Source organism: Mastacembelus armatus, chromosome 12, assembly GCF_900324485.2.
Source record: "Mastacembelus armatus chromosome 12, fMasArm1.2, whole genome shotgun sequence".
Lineage (NCBI taxonomy): Eukaryota > Metazoa > Chordata > Actinopteri > Synbranchiformes > Mastacembelidae > Mastacembelus > Mastacembelus armatus.
The window spans coordinates 7798879-7821911 of NC_046644.1; the positions used below are offsets into that span (position 1 = coordinate 7798879).

At 37.9% G+C, this 23033-nt stretch overlaps 1 protein-coding gene across 3 annotated transcripts in view; it reads left to right on the forward strand.

The window, feature by feature from the left end:
• il11ra (interleukin 11 receptor subunit alpha) overlaps positions 1 to 23033 on the forward strand; it is a 40287-nt gene that overhangs the window by 2188 nt on the left and 15066 nt on the right. Inside the window, exon 1 of one of the 3 annotated variants that reach the window (XM_026296593.1) lies at positions 15605 to 15727. The exons of the other annotated variants lie outside the window; for them this stretch is intronic. The gene's annotated coding sequence lies outside the window, so the exon portion shown is untranslated. Of the gene's footprint in view, positions 1 to 15604; positions 15728 to 23033 lie in introns of those variants that run through there. 3 annotated transcript variants of the gene reach the window in all.

The following is a 23033-nucleotide window of genomic DNA, read 5'->3' on the forward strand; positions in this document are numbered from 1 at the left end:
TGCACTCCCATGTAGCACTAGAGAAAAACCATAAAATAGTTTCAGCCAGTCTTGTGATGTTAGTTGCTCAGGTCTTTAGTGACTCTTACTTTGATTATTGTTTATTTCTTTGCTTTAACATCTGCTCAAATAACTTCATAAATTATGTCTATAGGAGGGATTCACTAATTGTTGTTTCATCCTAGCTAGAGTCACTATGGGCTCTACATAGAGAGGTGCCAAACTCCTGGCCACTCCCTGCAGTATTTTTGTTAATTACAACAGTGTTTACAGCTTGTGGTTTACATTTCAGCCTTGGTGGTCTGATCTGGAGAATGTTTCTAAGTTCTATTCTCTAGTTTGTCAGGTTTATAATAGATTAAATAATTAGTGTATCATCAGCTATTCCACTCTCTAGACCACTCACCACTGTAAGTAGACCACTAAATACAGTACACATAGAGAAAGAAAGACTACAGTAGTGACACATCGTGCACCTTGCTGTTTACCTCTGTGAAGTTACCCTATCCTTGGAATAAAGTCTCTATAAAAGGAAGACTGGAGTGTATTTTTGTTGTACAAACATTGACCTAAAGGAAGAAAATAATGTAGAAATACACTTGCACAAACAAACATGCTGTTTGAACTCAGGTATACCCAAAAAGAAAGGGAAATCCAAAGTGCTAACCATTCACAGAATTGTGAAGGGCTTAATCTAAGCTGACATCTATATATTTTGGTGGGGTCTTTTCTCTTACCCTAAGATAGAATACACAGAATATTTGTGTAATTCAGTTGTAGTTATGTAGTCTTCTGTGTATACACTGAGACAATTTTTAGGTACTTTTAGTTTAGGTTGGTTTTGTATACTAATTTTAACTGTAGACACAGTGAAGACAAGCTATCCTGAACATAAGTTCTTTGCTATAGCCTAGACTGTACAGTCTAACTTCTTCTTACTTTGTTCATTTTATTTAGCTCAGTTTAGCTAAACTCACCTTCTTCTAGTTTGAGAAAGGCACTGTTATTCAGCTTGCCTCTTGCTTTGCCTGAGTCCCTGCAGACAGCTCTACTGGCAGTCCAATCTCTGCACTGGCTCTGGCCAAAAACCACACGTACACACGCACACACACACGCACACACACACACACACGTCTACACGTCCACACGTCCACACGAGTAGACACAGGCTCCACTGAGACCTCGATACAGACCCATGCATGCACATATACATACACAAACTCAGATGATCCAATACATTTGTGCACACACATAACCACATGCACTCAGAGTTAAACTCAATCCAAACCTCCATACTCTCCTCTCCACACACATATTTCACTAGACACACACACAAGGCCCACGGCAATCAACTTTTAATTAGAGAGAAAGCTCCTCCAAGAACTTGTGCACTGCTTGCCAGGGCTGAGGCCATACTGTTCTTGGTGTGTGAGAGACAGAAAGAGCCAGCTCTTGATATTACACCAACTTTGAGGGGCCTAGTTTGGGGTATTTTTCCTCTTTTTGTGCTGCTGTTAATGCACTTTATCCCCACTCATACTCACCAAAAGCTGTGTTCATTTGTTCTGTGCATTTCAGGAATTATTTTGTGGCAACTTGTTTAGTTGAGATGTATTTACTTACATCTTGGCTTCATTTTCATTTCTACTTACACTGGGATTATCTATGTTTGCTATAGTTCCCACACACTGTCAAGCTGTGAGAGTGGGCCTTGACCTTGTGGCTTGGAGATGTGCTGTGCTGTGCTTTTGTTTCACTCAGTTGATCATTAAGGACAACGATAGTGAAAGTGTAACATTTACTTGCCAATATGTTTTTTTACATTGAAGAAAAAATATAGTATAATACTTCTACAGCTAAGGCTGCTATCACCACTGTCTCTCTTCTTTTATGGTTGAAAAAAACCCTACTAATATTTTGATATCTGGGGCATGAAGCCAAATGTCTGTTTACTGTATCTGTTTTAGATAGAAAATCTTGTTTTTTGCCAGGAGAGTAATTTTATGGACTGGACATATCTTAACATCACAACAAATGGTTTTCATTTTACCTGTTATCATATATAAGATTATAATGGGTAGCAGTATAACACTATTAAAGAACAGAGATGTGTTTAATAGAAAGTCAGAATAATTCAAGATGATTTCAAGATTTTAAATGTGAATTTCAGTCAACAAAAAGAACCAGTAATGTCACATACTGGAAACCAAAATGTAACAGAGGATAATTATTGATTGATTATGTTTACTATTGATTAGATGTTGACCGTTTACACAGCTTGAAAGTTTGGTATTGATTTTAGAAGGTGTGTGATCTTAGATATAAATGATACATATAACAACAATGAAGTGATAACATTTATTTGTGCTGTTTCTTTGCATATGTTTGGCACTTGTGGTTTAGAAATTCAAAATATTAATACAGTCATTTCATATATTGCTTATATTAGCGGTAGAATAATTATGTGGAAAATGTTTGTAAATCCAAATGCATTTAGAAATTATTTATCATTGTCATTGTCATGTTGGAAGGTGAACGTTCGGTGGGATCTGAGGTGGGAGACATGTTTTCATTCAGGATATCTCTGTACTTTGCTCCACTTAGCTTACCCTCCATCCTGACCAGTCTCCCAGTCCCTCCTGCTGAAAAACATCCCCACAGCCTGATGCTGCCACCACCATGTTTCACTGTTGGGATGGTATTGGAAACTGATGAGAAGTGCCTGGTTTCCTCCAGACATAATGTTTAGAATTGAAGCCAAACAGTCCAATCTTGGCATCATCAGACCAGAGAATCTTGTTCCTCACAGTCTGACAGTCCTTCAGGTGCTTTTATGCAAACTCTAAGCAGATTTCATGTGTTTTGCACTGAGGAGAGGCTTCTGTCTAACCACTCTGCCATAAAGCCCACATTGGTTAAATGCTGCAGTGATGATTGTCCTTCTGGAACTTTATCCCATCTCCACACAGGATCTCTGGTCTTAGTAGGAGTGACAATCAGGTTCTTGGTCACCTCCGTGGCCCTTCTCCCATGATCACTCAGTTTGGCAGCAGGACCAGCTCTTGGAAGAGTCCTAGTTGTGCCAATCTTTGATTTGAGTATTATGAAGGCCACTATGCTCCTGAGAAAATTCTGAATTTTTTTTGTAGCCTTCCCCAGCTCTGTGCCTAACAATACTGTCTCTGAGCTCTGCAAAATGTTTCTTGGACCTCATGGATTAGTTTTTGGTGTGATATGCTTTGCCAGCTGAGAGGCCTTCTATAGAGAGCTGTGTGCCTTTCGAAATCATGTCCAATCCATTTAATTTACCACAGGTGGACTCCTATTGAGGTGTAGAAACATCTCAGAAACGATCAAGAGATATGGGAGACACCTGAGCTAATTTTCACGTTGTTGCAAAGGCTCTGAATACTTATGTAAATGTGATATTTCAGGTTTTTCTTTTTAATAAATTTACAGACATTTCTAAAATTCTGTTTTTACTTTCTCACTATGCGGTACTGAGTGTAGAGTAATGAGAAAAAATCATGAATTTAAGAAATTGTAATATCAGGCTGCAACATAACAAAATTGAAAAAAGTGAAGGTGGTCTGAATATTTTCTGAATGCACTGTAGTTGCGAACAATATTACATTTGTATGTGTGTTGATGAGAAGCGGTGTCTGTAGAGCTGAGTGTGTCTGTCATAATCTGTTCCCATTTTGAGTCATTAATGGTTTTAAAGGGTTATTTTTTGGGTTATTTTTTTCTTATTACATACATAGCCTGTTCTTTAAAGAAACATCCATGTGATCATGGAAAGAGAACATCACTCGCTTACTCATTAACTTCTACATTAACCAAACAGTAGAGGACTGGTTGAAGTTCACAGCTCTTGTTTTTGCCTATCACTTTTTTGGATGATTGACAATAAAGCTTGAAAGCTTGACAGTCCAGGAAAACAGCATGCATACTCAAAACACTCCTAGGAAAGATAAATGTTAAGGATATGCTTCCTTCCCATGCAAACGTGCGTTACAATTCTCTGGACCTCTACAGGCTTTCAGTACTGGAAACATTTTTAAGTTAGTGGTCACAGATACAGACCATCCCAAAATTCACTTTTACCATTTTGAGGTTTTGTGTAAGGTTTTTATGTGTATTTGATTGTGACCAACATACCAGTATCACAGAAACTAATGACCATATGTGTAAAAAAATTGCTGACATCTTGCTGCAGCCTTGCCAGTAAAAGCAACATTTATTAGCCATGCATACTGTAACTACTCTGTCCTGAGCAGTGTTGACTGTGAAAATATAGCTAACTGGGGAGATTATTAGACCTTGGCAGAATATTGGTCTGTGCTAGAGAAAAACCTCTATTGATTGCTTTGGTGTAAAATTCTAGCTCTCAATCATAAGTACCTACTTGCCAAACCATCATGAAGAATACTGTGGATTGATTTACAAGCAGCTGTGGCAAAAATAATACCAGCAGTGTGGCTACTTGGTGTTGACTCCTACTCTGCAGGTGTTCATATTTACCGTTATGATCATCCAGAAAATGTTTTTCTGTTTTTGAACCTGATGCCTGACATGAAACTAAAGTTATTCTTCCACTGACCACATAGATCCACCATCTTGTTATGTGTAAAGGCTTATGAATGCAGACTCACAGTGCTGCCTTAGTGGGCTTTATTTTATTGAAGATATCTGGCAACTAAAGGGAAAGTAGAGAAATTAAGTTCTTATATTTGCCTTTATTTGGTGTATTTTTTTTTTTTTTTTGGCTGTATAAGTTTTTGGTGTGTTTACCCACTTTGCACTTTTCCAAATGCTGTGTTGTCAAATTGGTGAAAATGTTGTGTAATTTCCTTGTTTCATCTATCTACATGTGTTAAGTTCCAGTGTGTTAGACTTACTAAATGTGACTTGCCATGGAACTCTGCTTTCTGTGTCCGATGTCCATATTACTAGTGAAACAATTGCCCAACAATTTGGTTTTGTTAAATTTTTCTTTGATGTATGGATTTCGTGAAGTGCACCTCTTGAACCATAGCAAGTATTTCCACAATACTGAAGACAGTGTTTTGGAAACAGCAATCTGTAATCCTTTAAGTATGGCTTGTATGCAGCTTTTGCCAGTTTTGGACTACAGCAACGCTTCCCTTGAGCTGTGAGATTACAGCATGATTAAACCTTAATATTGATCATTATGTCAGTGAGTTATGAGATTAAGAAACGTTAAAGTATGGAGATCTTTGCTGTAAGGACATTGGCTGATTTGCCAAACACTGGTGAGATACAGTGTCATCGACTTTTGGTGAAGTTCAAGGGCAGCTCTCCAGCTGTGGCTGTTGAAAAGGGACACATTGTGTTTGCTCACATTGAAGGTGTGTGTGTGTGTGTGAGTGAGTGTATGTAGGTAATTTGCATGATTAAGTAAATTTTAAAAAGCCTTTGTCATTACTGGGCAGTAGGAGACAAATGGGTTTTGAATGTGCAGGCCTTCGCAGACCATATTATTTATTTATTTGGTATTATTTGCATGAGATGGAAATTGTAGTGGCGCCTGACTTTGTAGAGCGCAGCTTACCTCTAGAATAGAGCTGAAACAATTAATCCATTAGTTGATTAACAGGAAAATGCAACTTCAAATATTTTGATATTTTTTTCCAAGCAAAACTTACCAATTGTAACTGGTTCCATTTTGATGGTTTTGTTTGTTCTTTTTGGCTTTACACTATTTGCCCAGTAAAATTTTGGGGAAATTCTAATGGGCATTTTTGGCTTTTCTCTGGTATTTTATTTACAATGATTAATGTTACTTTAGCAAATGGTTGACAGATTAATTGATAATGAAAATAAATGTTTAATAATTGTAAAATAGATTTTTAGAATTATGGCATATCAACTCTTGCTAAAATGTGCGAAGTGATTTTGCAGTGTATGGCAAATTTCAAGTCCTCCTTGACTCAAATATGTGTTTAGCTTACTTGACTTGGACATTTGAACTTTCCTGTGCAGAATAATGTTTGCCCAGAATGTGTTTATATAGTCATTTGCTGAAGGAGGAAAGTTATTCTGTGCTCACCATACAATGAAGTTCAGTTTAACACCTGGACAGCATGTGGCATAGACTTTGTCACTTCACAGTTATTTTGATGCCAGTCATGGATTACAGTTTGTCTTACACTGTGAACTTGAGTGTTTCACATAAACTATAATCACAGATACAGAAAAGTGGAGACATTTTCAGTTTTGTATGGATCTCTTTATTTCTGTGGATGGCAAATGAATGCTTACTGTGATGGATTTAGTAATTTTCTATTCTGTTGAGCTTGTTTTTTTTTTTTTTTTTTTTTTTTTTAAATCCTTTACATGAATGGCTTGGAAATGATGTAGCCTAAAGAGACCCTGTGATGACTGAATGCACACACTAACTGGTTGGTACTTATTAACTCTTTCAGCTCTGGCCAAGAGCTGCAGCTAGCTGACTAAAATGTAACAGTGGGAGGTCTTGGTTTTAGAGACCAAACATTTTTTGAAGATGTCACCACTGCTTTAGCATCACCTGAATACTTTGAAGTGTGAGACAGAGAAGTCGACCTCACTGTATTTATGTTGCCTCTGCAACAAGACTAGCTAAAACTAACAAATTTTTAATGGACTGGTCATATTTAATTAATAGCCTTGTCTGTTTTCATTATGTGACTGCTAGGATGTGGCAAAATCTCTCTGGTGTAGCAAAAGTTTATGCCTGTGTGTCTGCATAACAAAATGTGAAATTATATAATTCTAATGAAGTGGCTATGGAACATTACTATGAACCAACCTGCTGCTTTTCCCTCTGCTTCGCTTCTTTGTTTTGTTTCTCCTTGGCTCACTCGTCACCTTTCTTTCCTTGTCTGTCCTTCTTTACCACCTCCTTTTTAATGTTTTATTTGCTTTCTGTCTGTCTATATCCTCCCCTTGTTCTTCCCTCCCTCCCTGCGTCTCTTGTGTTTGTTGTTTTCATGGAGTGTTAGCAGTCTTAAAGGAGGATAAATGGGTGTTATCGAGCATGCTGATCATATCTGATTTGGCAGGCAGGTGATGGAGACAAATGAGAATGAAGCCAAGACTACACTAGCAAGATTTCTGCAGCCAAAAGTGTCCCATTTGTTATTTTTTGCAAGTGATGATGTCCGTTTAGTTTTTTCTTTGTTGCAGTTGAGGCAGTAGGTGAAACCAAACTGGCCTTCAATACAAACATGCCTAATAGTGGGATATTTATATGTGTGATCATTTAGTTTTGAGGAATTGTTGTATTCTGTTTTCACGTGATAACTGACTCACTTTTGAAGTGGTTGCGCTGTTTGGCATGACGAGTAGGAACACACCTTGTCCTTTGGCCTGCCAACGTGTACTTTGAACATACGTGAAAGCCTGGAAGTCTCTGATAGTGGATGTCAGCTCTCTTTTTATTAAATGTAAACAGGGTCTGCGATTGGTGTGAATGTACCAGCTAGTTATTTTGGTTAGCGAGTGTGTGTACTGTAGCTGTATAGTCTAATTTGTTTATAGAGTTATTGGTCTATTTCATGTAATTCCTCTTGAAAGATTATGTTGTTTGGGTGCATTCATAGGTAAGTCGTTATTTTTGTACATTTATGTACATGTCACGGTCATTGTTAGTTGTTGGATTTCCTTTGATGTTTGAATCGTTTTTAATAAATTAAAAATAATGTCATAATGACTGTATATGAGCAGAGGAATTGCTTGAAAGTTTTACAGCTGGTCTGAATCACACTGTAATCCGGAGCTCATGTTGATCACGTATACATTGAATAAAACGGTTGATCGGAGTTGGGTAAATATGGCACTGTCTGCTGCCTTGCTGGAATTTTTCTGCTGAACTGAATCTACTTTTGAAGACAGTTTTATAGCCGGTTTTAAGGTTGGTTGCAATGAGTCAAGTAGGCAGTGTTGACATCAGTGAATTTTAAAAACACAGCTTAGTGCTTAGAAAAAGTCGAAATAAAATCAAATCCCTTCAGTCTAGAATAGATCGATATGACAGCGGTCCTTAGCTTTTGTTTTCTTTTCCCACGTGTGATGTTAAAACATCACACTGAGATTGTAGATGATAGTCAAGAATGGACTGGAGTTGTACATTAGTGGCCTACTATACAAGGAGATTGATGCTGGTTGTTAAATCACAAATTAAAAGTCCAAAGAATTATTCACATGCCTATTCTCAACAAATAAATGTGACAAAGTGAGGAAATGCTTGAGGAGAAATATCCTTCTGTATCCTATGTTTTTTTATTTTTTATTTTAATTTGATAACCATGCCAATCCTGTTTAATTAATTCATGATTTTTAAAAGTTTTAAAGCTGTCCATTGCTTTATGAGAATTATAACATGCATATTCTACTATAATGTCATTTCGTAGACGTTGTCAGTCAGAGTTAACCTAATGCCTTAAACTAGTGAGATAATGTAGGGCTTGTTCTGGTTTGACAGATTTTAACTCTGAAAGTGTCCCTCCCTCTGGGACCCCCTTTGATCTAAAACAGGCTTTTTTTTTAGCATGACTCCTGGACCTCTGACGAGGCACACACATACATGAGACACGTACACACAAAAACAGTGCCTCAAAATCAACAAACTTTGAAGCCAAATTATGGCGGTGCTCTGTAAATCAACCTCATATCTGCCCTCCCATCTCAAGCACACTGATTGGATAGTCGGCTGTTTGTGAGCCAGGTCTGTGCAGCAGTACCAGACAGTCTGATGAGGGCTTTCTCTTTGTCACTCATTTTTATCTCAACAAAGCTGTGTTACAGTTTTTGTTGCAACCTGCTTCCAAACAATTCAGACTGTAAGGTTGTTTATTTATTTTTTTCTCGTAGAGGTCTTTCTCTTAATCAAAATCTGACCCACTTAGTCTGCTGTACTACTTCACATTGACTATGTTTGCTCTGCTGTCTGGTTTTGTCTTGTAATCAAATGTCTGAAGTAAACAGTGCAGGTGAGACTATTGAGCAGATGTATAGGGTCTTTGACTGAAAAGATCCCTACACAGTGTGTAAGTAAAATGTGTGACCCAGTTAGAAAAAAGCGGAGTCATTCAGCTTTTAATTAAAGTAATCCAGTTGTGACCTAACTGGTCTAATGTATGTGTATGCCTTAGTCCATTTTCTAGAAAGCATATCTTTCCTTTTATTCTTGTCAAAAAGGTTTTGGGGCAGGTCTCCTTATCGACATTTTTATGAACCGTCTGTCCAAATTTAAGAAGACTGTTTTTTTTATGGTGGTCTGTAGATCATATCAGTTTTTCATTGTGGATTTTACTGTTTCTTCACATGCTTTGTGTGTCTCTATTCTTTCTTTGTGTCCTGCCACTTTTCCCTTTCTCTCATTTCCTTCTTGATCCCTCTTTCCTTGTTCTCCTCTTTTCCAAATTCCAAACTCATTGCTGAATCTGCAGTGAATTAAACATAAGCTGTCTCAAGAGAATATGATTTAGAAAAGACAAATCACTTGCTTCGAAACGCTCTCTGTGGTCAAAGTAAGAAAGTTCCTTGTGCTTCTAAAGTATTGCATTTACACACTTAAAAAATTAAAACCTATGACATATCTAACTCTAAACATATATCACAGCACAAGACATACTACACAGGGTAATCCACAGCATTTTTTTGTTATAATTATTTTTTTGTTTCAGTTTTTCCATTTGGTTTTTATTTGACGCCAAGTGCTCATTAGTTTGGATTGTGTTTATTTCTTTTGTCTCTTAGTGGTGTGAAAGCTCATTTTTGCGGTGTTTTCCCAGCATACTTACCACTAAGTGATGGTAGTGTTTCCTTTGTGCGGTGGATAGGGCTGCCTATTCAACCTCAGTATCTTTTCTAAAACTGTACCAATTAAAATGTGTATCTGCCTTTGTATAGAAAACTGTCAAGTACTGATCAGATTCAGAATTGGAACTTATTCTAGGTTAAGTTAAATTTAAGTCAAAATGTTGTTAATGTTAGTTTAATTTAGAAAATAGTTCCTACAGCCTCTTGCATTTAGACAGAATGTATTATTTCTGGACTTTTGCTTCTTTTAAAAGAAAAAATGGAAATGGTATTAATGCACAATATCGTAAATTAAGGTATTTTTGTTCTTTCACGAAATGTTCAGTATGTATTACAAACACATTGGCAGTGTAAAATGTGTTACTTCCTGTTTGCCATTACATTTGTTCCATTAAAGCCCAACCCGACTTTGTGTTTAGTTTTAGTTAACATCCTGGGTCAAATGCTTTAATGAACTGTATATGCATTCAATCAGTGCTGTGTTTATGTAAGTTTGTGACAGGCAGCACAACAAGCATGTACTTTGAAATTACATTGAGATTATTCTGTATCTTTGGGGGTTTTTTTTCTTTTGTGTCTTTTCCAGCTGCATTTTTGTGCAGACAGTCAGACAGTAGTAATCAAGAAAGCATGGCCTTTTCATTTTTATGTTCTCATAAGACTGTTTTTTGTCTGGAGTGTGCTGTGACTAGAAGTTAAACTTAGCATTTCACTGTGCCCTTGTATAGACTTCATTGGCCATTAAGGTCAATGAAACACAGGAAAGTTCACTCTGTTCTCTCTCTCACCATTTCATTCACTTTTAGTTAATCTCCTCTTTCTCTCATCCCCTTTTCTCTGCCTGTCTGTCTCAGTTTTTCTTCTCTTTTACCCCTTTCAGTCATCTCCATTCTGTTGCTTACAAAACTCTCTACCTCACTTTTCAGCATGTTAGGACAGTCAGTCAGTCTGTAGTAATAGGGAAAGCATGGAGTTCCCAGCAGAGTGACTCATCGCTGTAGCAAACAGGGGTCGCGTGTGTGTGCGTAGGATGGTTAAAGTGTACCTGTGTGGGTGGCAGGGGGTGCTTTTTTTTCCTATGTTGTATTGGTGTGCATGTGTGTGCCATAACATGTTTGTGTACTCATTGAGTTTGTTTCCCATGTTTTTTTCCTTCCTGCTGAACACATGGAAAAAGTGCTTTGCAGACTCTGTTAAAGGTCAGACACACATGTAAGTACACAGACACTTACAATCAGAATAGTGCTATGAGAAAAAAACATTTAAGTCCTTCACATTTCTCTTTTTTTTGACCTTGTGGACTTATTTTACTTGCTTTTCCCTCCCTTTATTTAAAAGTCACTACATGCCTTTGAATGACTTGTATGTTTGCCAAATGATATTTTCAGAATTAGGCCTCTCAACATTGCCATCATTTTACACATTTGTCATGTGAGGGATACTGTACATGCTCAAGGACAGTTTTATGACAAAAAGAGTTTTGCAGAACTTCCTCTGTTTATTGTGTGGTAGTATTCAAATAATTTTAAATTTATGAATAGATAGAGTTGTTAGAGATAGGCTTGTGTGAAAATAAATTGTACAGTAAATAATTTTTACTTTAATTGTTTCAATTAAAGTTTAAAGGGTAAATAGTGGTTTTTTTTTGTTGTTTTTTTTTTATAAAATAGTTTTAGTCAAATATGTCCATTCTCAACTTCAGGCTACAAAGATGCAGTTAAATGTTGTAATATTTAGCAGTTAAATAAAAACTTGTTTTCAGCTCATTAATAAAAATGTACTAAAATTAGCATAATAAGCACTATTGCTATGTAAACATACCTCTGCACTGGTTTAGAGTTCAAAAAAGGACTTCAGTGACTTGACCACTTTAAAGTGACCAAGATGTAACATTTCTGCAAGTTTATGTTTCTGCTATTGATAAATTGCTTATACCGTCTCCATTACTTGCACATTTTATTGCATGTATGGCTAATGAGCATTGTGGTCGACTCGAGTAAAATATAACCTCCTCTCTGCTCTGCTCTGCTCCACCCTGTGTTTCTTTGAGGAGCTCACCCCTCCTATTCTTGCTTTCAATGTAGTAGTGCAGGAATGGGAGGGGCACTCCAGAGAGAGAGAAGTCAAGACCCTCAGGTTAAGAACTGTGACAATAGTAAAAAGGAAAGAAGGATCTGCATTTGATCAGATTTATTTCAGCTGGTACTAATCGTTTAAAGTATGCTTATCTTGGGCCAGATAATAATCTGCACAACTAACTCAGGGCATCTCCAAAAGTCCCCGATAAGTGGTTAGAGTGTGACAGGTGGTTTTTTGACAGGTATCTATGCCTCCAAGAGCTTTAGTGTTTAAATTAATTTGTCCTATTGTAATGACATGGTTTCAGTGTGGACAAATGACAAAATTGGCAATCCAATGCATAACATAATGGTGTATATTTATGAACATGTATTTCTAAGCACTGGATTTGCAAGCTATCTGCTTCATGTCTTTATAATTGCTCCCAGCAGTAGCATGGCGCCAGTCAAATGTACGTGGGTACAAACACACACACACACACACACACAGAAATGCACAAATGCTCAGTTCACACAGCAGATCATCAGAGGAGTGTGGCAAAGCAGAACTGGGCAGAGGTTGTTGGCGAGCCAACCTGCTGGCTTATTGACTTGGACCATTTTCGGCACAGCTATCATAAGCAGCATATGTGTGCGAGCACTGGTGTGTGTCCATGCATTTGATATAATTTTTTTCAGGTTTTGACAATGAGCCATGAGATGACACATGGCCTATCTATTTACTGTGGTTTGAATTAAGCTGTTTGATTAGCATAGAAAGCAAGAGCAGCTGTTTTAGTAATGTAGTCACAGTTCCACATTATTACCATTAAAAAATAACAAAATGTAATTTTATTTTAGAATTACTAAAAGAAAGGATTCTTTGTCCTTCCTTTCCATGTTTTGGTCTTTGGCTGCCTCTGTCTATGTTGGATTTTTTTTTTTTTTTGTTCTGTTTCTGATGATGGTTTGGCTGTGCAGGCCTGGTAATTGATTGCACAGCAAAGATTTGTGTATGTGTGTATGCGCCTGTGGTTGTGTCTGCCTGTGTGTAAGGCCTTGTTGGATAACAGAGAGCAGATGTGGGTGGGAGGGGGTGTATGTTTAAAGAGCTGGTCACTGGCTCAGTCAGTGCAGCTGTTTGTTGGAACATCATCTTCCTCTGGCTACTAGCAGCCTTGACTGTTCTGCTATATTTCAGGTACTGAAGCAAAAAGCATAGCTTAGAATACAAAAATATCCTTGCCCTTGCTTACAGTGTATGCAATCATAATCGTCTGTTGTGTGATTTGTCCACGCACAGTGTTAGATCCATTGACAGATATTGAGGTCAGTACAGATGACTGGGAGTCCTAACGAGGACACTATCACCATGAAATGTTCCACACCACAGTTATAAAGTGCTGTGGTTTACAGTATAATTCCACAACTGGCAGCTGACTCTATCTAAACATAGTCCAAGCAGTTAACACCTGTTGACTCTTTAAAATAAAAAACAGAGCTTGTGAACTAATGTCACCAAATTTTGCTTTTCTGTGTTTGTTTTAGTTAATGTTCTAATTTCAGATTAAATGCACCTCAGTTTTTTTTGGGGAAAAAAAAAAGTGAGGTGCCATTGTTTACTGCCAACCAAACCGCGCTTGTCTAATTAGTCCCACAAGCTCAGCAATGTTATTCTGGTAGATTAATGAGAGACCAGAGCTGGAAGCATCTTACATATCTTTTATATCTATTTTCTGGAAGCATTACAGTGTCCTAAAAAATGATAGCAATACTGGGAGCAGCTATATCATATGAAGATAATGTGCACACTTTCTGACAGTTTCCAGTCAGCTGTGTACATTAAAGTGTCATAAATTATTGTGTAACAAATGGAAAAATGAGCCAGAGGAAGGAAGTTGTCTTCAAAAAGTGAAGGTCCCTTTTCACCTCTGGACAGCTGGCCTGTCATGACGTCAGAGTGGTGTGGGGTTGGGGTTTCTCACAGTATTCAACCACATGATACGCACCCCTGATAAAGTATACTGGCACCCCAAGTTTCTGGAAATAGCTACATAATTGTATAGCTCCAGGAATTCAGGATTAGTAGGCTGGCTCTACACACTTTTGCATTTGTTGCGCTTTTGTTGTGAAAGGTCAAGGGTACAAGTCATTCATCTCAGTGTTCAAACACTGTCACTTATACAGTTAGACCTTACCTTACCTTATACCTTATCTTCAGGCTAAAGAGAATGGCATCAGTTATGGAGCTGAAGCTTTATTTTGTAATCTGTAAAACGAGATACAGCCAAAATTCACATATTGTTGTTAATGTTGGTAGAGTTTTATTGCCACTCTGATGATTTACAGTTCAAAACTTTGCTATTTTGGATGTGAGGTTGGTGTATTTGTTAGATGTCATTTATAAGTAGGTTTCTTTGGAAAGAGACTTATCTTGTGTTTCAGTTAGAAGTTTGCTAACTGTGCTTTCTGTGGTTCACTTGTACAGTAATAATGTGACCGATGTTTTGTCCGAAACAACAGGAATTGTTTGATTGTGTGCTTCTTTAAGTGAACATTTTGCTGTTTGCTTAGGAGATTTAACTACTATCCTGTGGTTAGTAGTGGGACTGAGAGTGACTGCATAAAGGAGACAGAAGAGTCAGATTGACTGTGGTTTACACTAGCACATGGTGATGTTTACTGTGGCACTGTGTGCCAATAGTGTTTTCTTTTTCAAACATCCCTCCTAAGTTGTGTAATATAAACAACTACAAAGGTTGTCTTTTTCTGGTTGAGGTTCTGCAGTTGTCATCTAGTATACCTCACACTTCTACAACTCTTCCTCTTCCATCACAAATCTTCCTGTTAGGGATAAGTCTTTATTGCTGCAGAATTTAATAAGTCCCGAGATGTCTGCACATTTCCTGTAGAAAAAAGAGGAACCTCCATAGAAATTCAGCTGAATGCCAGGCTAACGGCCTTGGCTGGGAATATCCAATATCCGCTGTACTTTTATTTATCACTGGTTATTAATCATTAATTGGATTTGCATACTTGTTTCCTTGCCAGAAGAGTACCTTGGTAGACAGATATCGATATTAAGTTCATTCTCAGCAACATTATTTCTCAGACAACTGGAACTAGTTTTTGATTAAAGGTTGGATTTTTAAGGGTATAATTTTCTATGCTATAAAATATCAAAAAGTGCTCCATCTATACCTGATGGTTTTTTACCACCCAAGGTTATTTCAGTGTTTTTATATATCATGTAATATATTTATACAACCCTAACAGAAAGAGCAAATCTTCAAATTTGTCAGAGTTGCCCTTATTCCTTGATATATGAACTGTTATCAGAATCAACAGTGAATCCAAAGTGTTTTGCCTCATTACCATTTTAGTGACAAACTGTATTATTAAAATGGTCTGTTGTGCATAAACAAATCAAAGAATCATGCACACAGAAAGCCAAAGCATCACATGCTTGATGGACACCTCATTATTCATCCAGTTCCTTCAAAAGAAGACACTGGCCAAGCAAGTAGGAAAAGAAAGTTTGCTTGGGTTAACACATAATTTAAGTTGATCAGCATATGCAGATGTAGCTTGTGAATATAGTAATGTTAGTGTTTCATTGAAAATGAGAGCTTTTGTGAACCCACATTTATTACACAACCATCATGGATCAAATCTGAGATTCACTTGCTGGTTAACTTTGCTCTTTCCTCAGGTGTACATCCACATGTGGTGTGACTCAAACTGTGGGGACCAAAACCTTTACACATTCACATTGTGCGGACTTGCTTCTCTTGAGGGGACCAAATATTTGTCCCCACCATGAAGTTAGTGATAGGGTAAAGGTGAGTAGTGATTATGGTTAATTTGTTGGTTAAATCTCCAGCATATGAAAGTCAGCATAAAGTCCCCATGAAGGACAAAAACAAATCTGTGCACATGTGTAGGTGGGTTAATTCATGTTTTGTGTAGTGTCTCTTTTTTTATTACAGTGTTGATGAGCAATGTACCCATGTCATGTCAGGGATATTTGTGTGCAAATGTGCTGGTGTGTTTTTAGTTCAGCTTTCACCCCATTATGAATATCATTGTGTGTTTGTTTATATGTGAAGTTGACTTCACTACGCTACATTACAAACCTGTGTGCTAGATGGGATTGTGGGTTTCATTCAAGTGTGTGTGTGTGTTTTTGATGTGTGTGAATAGCTGGCATATGGTAGCCATCTTGCCCTGGCAGCAGAGCTGGAGGAAATTCCAACGTTGTAGAGCTGAGGCCAAGATAATGTGGCTACACACACATTTTTTTGCTATACTTGTGAGGGCACTTGTTGACAAAATGCATCCCCTAGCACCTTAACCTAATATTAAGCATCACAACATAATGCTTGACCCCTAGCCCGAATCTAAACTTTCTAACATTACTCCTAAATTTAAATCTTAACCCTCAAAAACATGTAGGTCTGCATTTTTACTGGCCAAAATGTCCTCACAACAATAGTATTGAACAAAAGTTTGTCCATCATCGAGCAACATGCATATTTGCATACCTGTACAGTACAGGTGTGTGATACTGTTGACACAATAGTTGTAATATTACTTAAGACATTATCCCACACCTCTGTGTGTTTGTATATGTAATCAATACTCATATGCGCACATATGTGTGTGGTAAAATTCTACTCTCACACATACTCTAGGCATGGTCAGTGGCTGCCATGTGTATATCTCTGAACACACATGGCAGCCATTATTCCCCGTGTATTTAGGCAAAAATTGAAAATAAGCCCAGCAGCTTCACTGCTAGATAGTTGAAGGTTTAGATTTTATAGGATCCATTTCTCTGTTTTCAGTGTTTAGTATGGCTTAAAGCATGTGTAGGTTAATCTGTTGTGCATTTATTTTTTTGTATACGGTTGGAGCTATTGCAGAAGACTGACTTTATATATTTATCCTGTATTAGCAATGTAGTGTTCTACCTTCCTGTAGCTTGTATCCACCTTAGCTCACCAAATATTTCTAGTGCAACATTGGCTTCCTTGTTAACAGATTTCCTATGCTTATCACTTGTTCTTATCCCTCTAAGGAACACAGCTCATTTTTCCACTTCAATTGTTTACTTATCTCATGTGCTCAAAGGGTCTGTCCACATTCAGTGATTTTGATTTCAAAAGCCTTATCAACCCTTTGTCTGCCTTTTTCTCAACAATGCTCGATACTAATAACATTCATCTTTCTCTCTGCGTCTCGTTTTATCTCTGTCTTCTGTGGTTTTCTTCCTTTTTGTTTTAAACTCTCATTCTCTCGGATTAGTCTGCTCTCAGAGAGACTCAGAGCACCATTTATTGTAGACTGACCAACAATTAGGGCAAAGTGTTTCCCCCTTAGGTTGACAGTTGATCAGATTATCCTGCAGAGTGAACCAGCTCAGTACTGAACACATTGACCCTTCTGACAACCTGTGTAACACTGGAGCTTGACAAGATTTTCTTTTATAATTCTTCTTCTGAAATTGTCATCAGTCACTGCGAAAAACAAATGTTGTTTTTATCTCCAAAATATGCTTGAAATAAGTTTTTTTTCTTTTTTCTAGTAAATCTATTATTGAGCAATGTACTATTGAGCAAATTTGGTCTTTGCTCTTGTGCTTGACAGTGTTATCCCCTGGACTAATGGACAAATGGAATTGTAGGGTTTGAACAAAATCAAATATTGTGTGAACTCTTGTCTCTTATGTGTTGACACCTTTCTGATGAGACAATAAGACCTGACTACATGAGTCATAGCAGACACTAATACTTTATTACTGCAATAAGGCAGAAAGAGAGAAGGAGCAGACAGAATAGAATAGCAGCTGAAATAGGTAAATGTAATTGGTAACAGACCAGAGATGTTCATGATTTGCAAAATGCAAGTATGAGAGTGTTCTCACATTAGACATGGTTGCCTTGTACCATGCCTGAGCACAATTGCTCCCCTGCCTGACTCTTCGCTGGCCTGCACTCACACTGCACTTCAAATGATCCGGGCCATAGCACGCTTAGGCCACAGCGATGTAGCTAAAGAGAAGCGCTCTGGCATAGCACAGTGTTGTTAGAGATCACACTGTGCGTACCAGCTGAACTGTACCCAGACCTGCATCTTCATTTGGGCCAGGGCACAGTTCGGAGCACTCATACTAGTCTAGTGAACTGGACTTTGGGGTTCAAACGTGCTCAGGCACAGTGCAAACTGACACATCCTGAGTCAAGTCCAAAGTCTGAATTGGGGTGCAATCCTAGTCTTTGAGGTTGGAGTCCAAGTCATGTATCAAGTCTTAAATTTCCATCTTAACACATATATGTTTACTAGCCAACATAACTGATGTTATAAACACAATGATATTAACAGAAAAATGACACTAACACATGGTTAACTGGTAATTGCGTGCCTTTTGTCTTTTTTCCCACATTTTTTATGTTTACAGTTTTCAGCCTTTACAAATTTTCATAAATAAAAATAAAGAAGATTACTTGAAAATCATCAACTGTTTATGTTCTCACACTTCAAGTTAAAGGAAGTGAAAAAACACAAGAAAAATAAATATTGTCTATATAGTTATGGTAACATCTATTAAGGCCTTTTTAAAATTTATCAGTTTCAAATGATGACAGGATGAGGGTCTTACCCTCATTTCTGAATCCTTCAAAATCTTGACTAACTAATAAACTAACTTGAAAGAAATCAGTGTCACAGTTTTACCCGTGTAAATCATTTTTAGATCCCGATGTTACTGCACCTACAGTTATTTTGACACAGGAATGCATTTAAAAAAACCTGAAAAACAAATAAGGTAGAATAAATAAAAACAGCAAAAGCAAGCAAACCATTTTTTTGTGCATCTGTCTCGGTATTCCCAAAGAATAACCCTTCAGATGAGACCAGGATTGTGGCAGAAAATTGAAAGGGTTCAAGAGAAGTAACCATGGCCAACAGAGGGAACAAGTGATATCTACATATTTAAAAGTGGTTTCACCATAAAATACAGACAGGCATAGGTAGCAATACATGTATGCCCAAATATACTACAATCAAGGCTTTCACTGAGCTTCACATATGGAAATGCAGAGGACACACACGCACACACACACACACACACACGTCAGTCAGCAGTGTTGTTATCGCCTGGAAAGGTCAGACGGACTGTGTGCAGTGGTTGCCATAGTGACCTGAGTAAACACCAGTGCCATTGTAGTCCACCCACACCATCTTGCCTGGACCTCTCCATGGTGTTGGTTTAGTGCTTATACACAAACGCACACACACGCACACACACACACACACAGAGTAGACACTGGTCATACTGTGCTGTCTTACACTTACATGCACATTTGTACCACTTAGCTTGTTAGCTAATTCCTCAACTTGTCATCATTTCCGAAGTCTTAAGCACAGGTACACACAATGGGAACACACAATGGGAACACACAAATAGACACACGTATAGACACAGATGATCAAGTTTTGTAGACTTAATTAGACATCAGTCTTCGTTAATCTTTAATTTATGACATAACTGCTAATGACTTGTGCTCATGAACAGGACATCCTGTAGTAATTTATGTCACAGGGAGCGTAGAACAGTGTATGTGTGGATGTGAGTGTGTGTCGGTGTGTGCTTACAGACAATGATGTTAGAAACCAGTTTGACTAAATAAACTTTAATCTGACTAGAGATGATTGCACATATTCTTATTAGCCTGTTTTTGAGCATCTTTAAGTCTTAATGTACATTTCTGAGAAGTTTAGCCAGTATTTAAGTTCTTAATTTTTTCTCTTCCCCCCTCCCTGTTTTTTATTTTCTTCCTTCTCACTGTCTAACTTTTCTCTTGTAAAGCTGACTGAATGTGCAGTGGCATGCCAGAGTGTCAGTGACTCACCATGTGGGATTGTGCTGCCACAGAGAGGACCAGCTAAAAGAGTGTGCTTTTGGATCGAATTACTCACCATCAGTGTGCTCACACTTCATTTTACTATGAAGCCCTTTTTGTCATCAACTCTGGAATGTCTCTTGGCAAAAAATAAGTCACTTCTACTTTTGCCTTTCCTACGCACTGCTGTTTCTGATTATTGTGAATATCTTCTGTTTTTACAATTTTTAATCACTCTGGTTGTGGTTCTAGTGTAGATTTGTATCCAAAAGGAGAAGCAGTCTTATTTACAAGAGCAAACTTTGTTTGGGGCGTTTGGGCTGTGCCTCTTTTGTCTCCATGTGGGAATATTTGCATTTTTGGTGCATCCCTAGTGACAATATTCATTCCCCTGTCTGTTCTGGGCCTCGCTGGAAGAGTTACAGTACAAAGGTGACGAGTTGGGATGAGTCACAAAATAGGCTTGTGAGAAGACGCACACACCTGCACTCTCACACAGCCCTTGGGAAGACAGTGTTGAAACTGGAGAAGCTCACAGAGGTCTTTGGTGTCGTTGGTGCAATATTGGCAGTTATAATGCATAACATGGTGACTATTAAGCAGTGGCCATTGTTTTTCCAGTAACTGGTGAAATGAGTGAGGATAAGAATTTGGATCCTTAACACTGTGCAGGTACCTTAGCACCATGGGTATGTTTACACTGAATGAGAAGTGTGGTTTTTCACATTTAGCTTCAAAAAGACCACCTCCAGCTGCCGAGGGAACGTGGTTTGTGGTATTATCAGGCTTGTAGAGATCCCAGTACTGGTGTGGCTTCCAGAGGGAGTTTTGGTATTACTTTGATACGGTGTGTGCAGCTGTGCCTTCACTGGCTCTTCTGAACTGTCATTGCTTTACTACTTTGTTTCTTCCGCATCAGAGGAAAACCATCTAATGTGTGTGGGTTTGACTTTCTCTGAATCGAGAACTGAATCGAGCACTTTAAAAACTCTGTTTGAGTTGACATTTAATTTGAGTGTAGAACTAAAAATATCTGACACTAGAATTTAACCTGAGAAAATGAGTTGGGTTCCATTTGAGGGATATGATATGCTGCTCTTTTTTTTTTTTTTTTTTCCCCTTTTTGTGATTTTAACTAAAACAATGAGAAACCTTGGACAGTAGTGCTTTAAAACTTTCTTCCCAGAAATCAGATAACACTTACACAGCAGAGATGAAAGAGGACTTTCTCTTTTTTTTATTTTTCTTTCTTTTCCTCTTAGTCATATCTCAGAACTTTCAACTGTTTCTGTCCAGTACATCACACCAAAACAACCTACCGCACTAAAATTCAAAACTTGTTTGTATACTTGAAAATGGCAAATTTTCCCCACACAAAAAATAACAAGGGGAAATGAACACCACATTCTTTAGTTTACTGTAACTAACCCAGGATCCCCAGTTTTGTCTTTTCTTTGGCCTGTAGGAACATGGTTGGAGATCAAATATGCTGATTTGGTGATCCTCAAGTGTGGCCACCTGCCAGTAATAGCTCTAATTTTGGGGTGGAACCTGAGATAGTCAGTCTATACATGCTGCATTTTCTAAATGTGTGCACACTAAGAACAAACCCACAATGCAAAGACAGCTGGGTTACTTGAAAACAAAAAACACATGCATCAGATCAACTGACACTCAAGTATGAGCAGGAACATGCTGCTCAGGGGCAAGCGGACAGATTAGCACATTGCTCTCAGTGGACAGCATTGTTCCAAGTGTTAGTGAAGGATAATTAGCGAACTTTGTGTAAATATGTTTACTGAACCTTGTACTGTTTGGCATTAGTGATGGAAAATAAAGCATGCCTGTGCAAAAAAACAGGCAGGGAGGGATAAAAAAAAGCCCTCTTAGTATGTTAGGAGGAGGCAGAGATATAAGAAAATGGGAAATGATGGAATAAAAAAAATTACACAGGAGTGAAGAAAGTGTGGGGAGGCAGATGGAGACGGAGCCTGCATTTTTTGATCTCTAGTTACTCTAGAGGGAAGCAGAAGGGGGAGAGGATAAACCATTATAAAGTATGACATAAATATGTTTACTGAACCTTGAACATTTTAGCATTAGTGGGATGGAAAATGTAGTCAGGGACGGACTGCAGAGTAGAGTGGAAAAACATGTGTGTCAAGGTCTAAAAAAGTAAGAGACACAAGCTTAAAGTGGTGCTTGTGAAAACAGTGTCCTTGGTATTTACCATCAGGCTAGACTTTGCAGACCGGCATTTACCCATTGAAGCCATTCAACAAATATTTACTGCTTTTTCAAGAATTTCTGGAGGCAGAAAGTACTTCTTTTTTTATTGCACGGAATATAAAAGTCCCAGCAATGAGAATTTCAGAGGTCATAGCAGTGACATTCTAGTTGAACACACAGGAGCAAATTAACATCTGCTCTCTATTTTTCTGTATCAAAACTTCACCTTTGGGCTTAAAATGTGGCCCAAAACAGTTTGCTGTAGTGTGCTTGGGTTCATGACAATGAAATCATAGCAAACGTGTATCAAAGCATCTTAAGAAATCTCAGAACACTAATGCAGAATATTCCACTTTCTCACTGACTCATATGTTCCAAACACCTCTCCACAATAAAGCTAAAATTCTAAGTTATTAATAGCTAATGATTTATTGGTAGATGGATTTGGAGTGGTGCATTATGCTTCACAAACTGTTTGGTAAGTTTTCATACACACTTTGATGCTCTTTGATTCATTATCCAATTTTTTTTTTTTTTTTTTTTTACCCTCTAGTGTGACTATTTAAGACTGAAAACCCAGATGACACTTTGTGCACAGTCCTGTGAACACTGTAGTTACCCGTGTGCTAGCTGGGATGCAGGTACAGACTGTACTGAAAGCTATGAGGCTTAAGAAAACATGACAGAGATGAGGAATGTAAGCAAGTGAAGGAGACAGGAGTCAGTGAGATTCTAAATTGCTGAGTGCGCAGTGTGAAGTTGCAGTGCTGTAGTGGTGAATGTAACATTACCATGCAACATCATAAGAGACCGGTGGAAATGGTGTTTTCCTTTGCTACCTTAATTTTTCAGTATGTTTGTGTAGATTTTTTTTGGGGGGGGGGGGGTAAGCCACTGTAGGTGTTTTTTGGCAGATACATATGAATCACTTCACTGGAAACGGTGGTGAACCTTTGTGTAATTTAGTAATGTGGTACATGTGTGTGTATTTTTTAAATTGCTAAAATATGTTCTG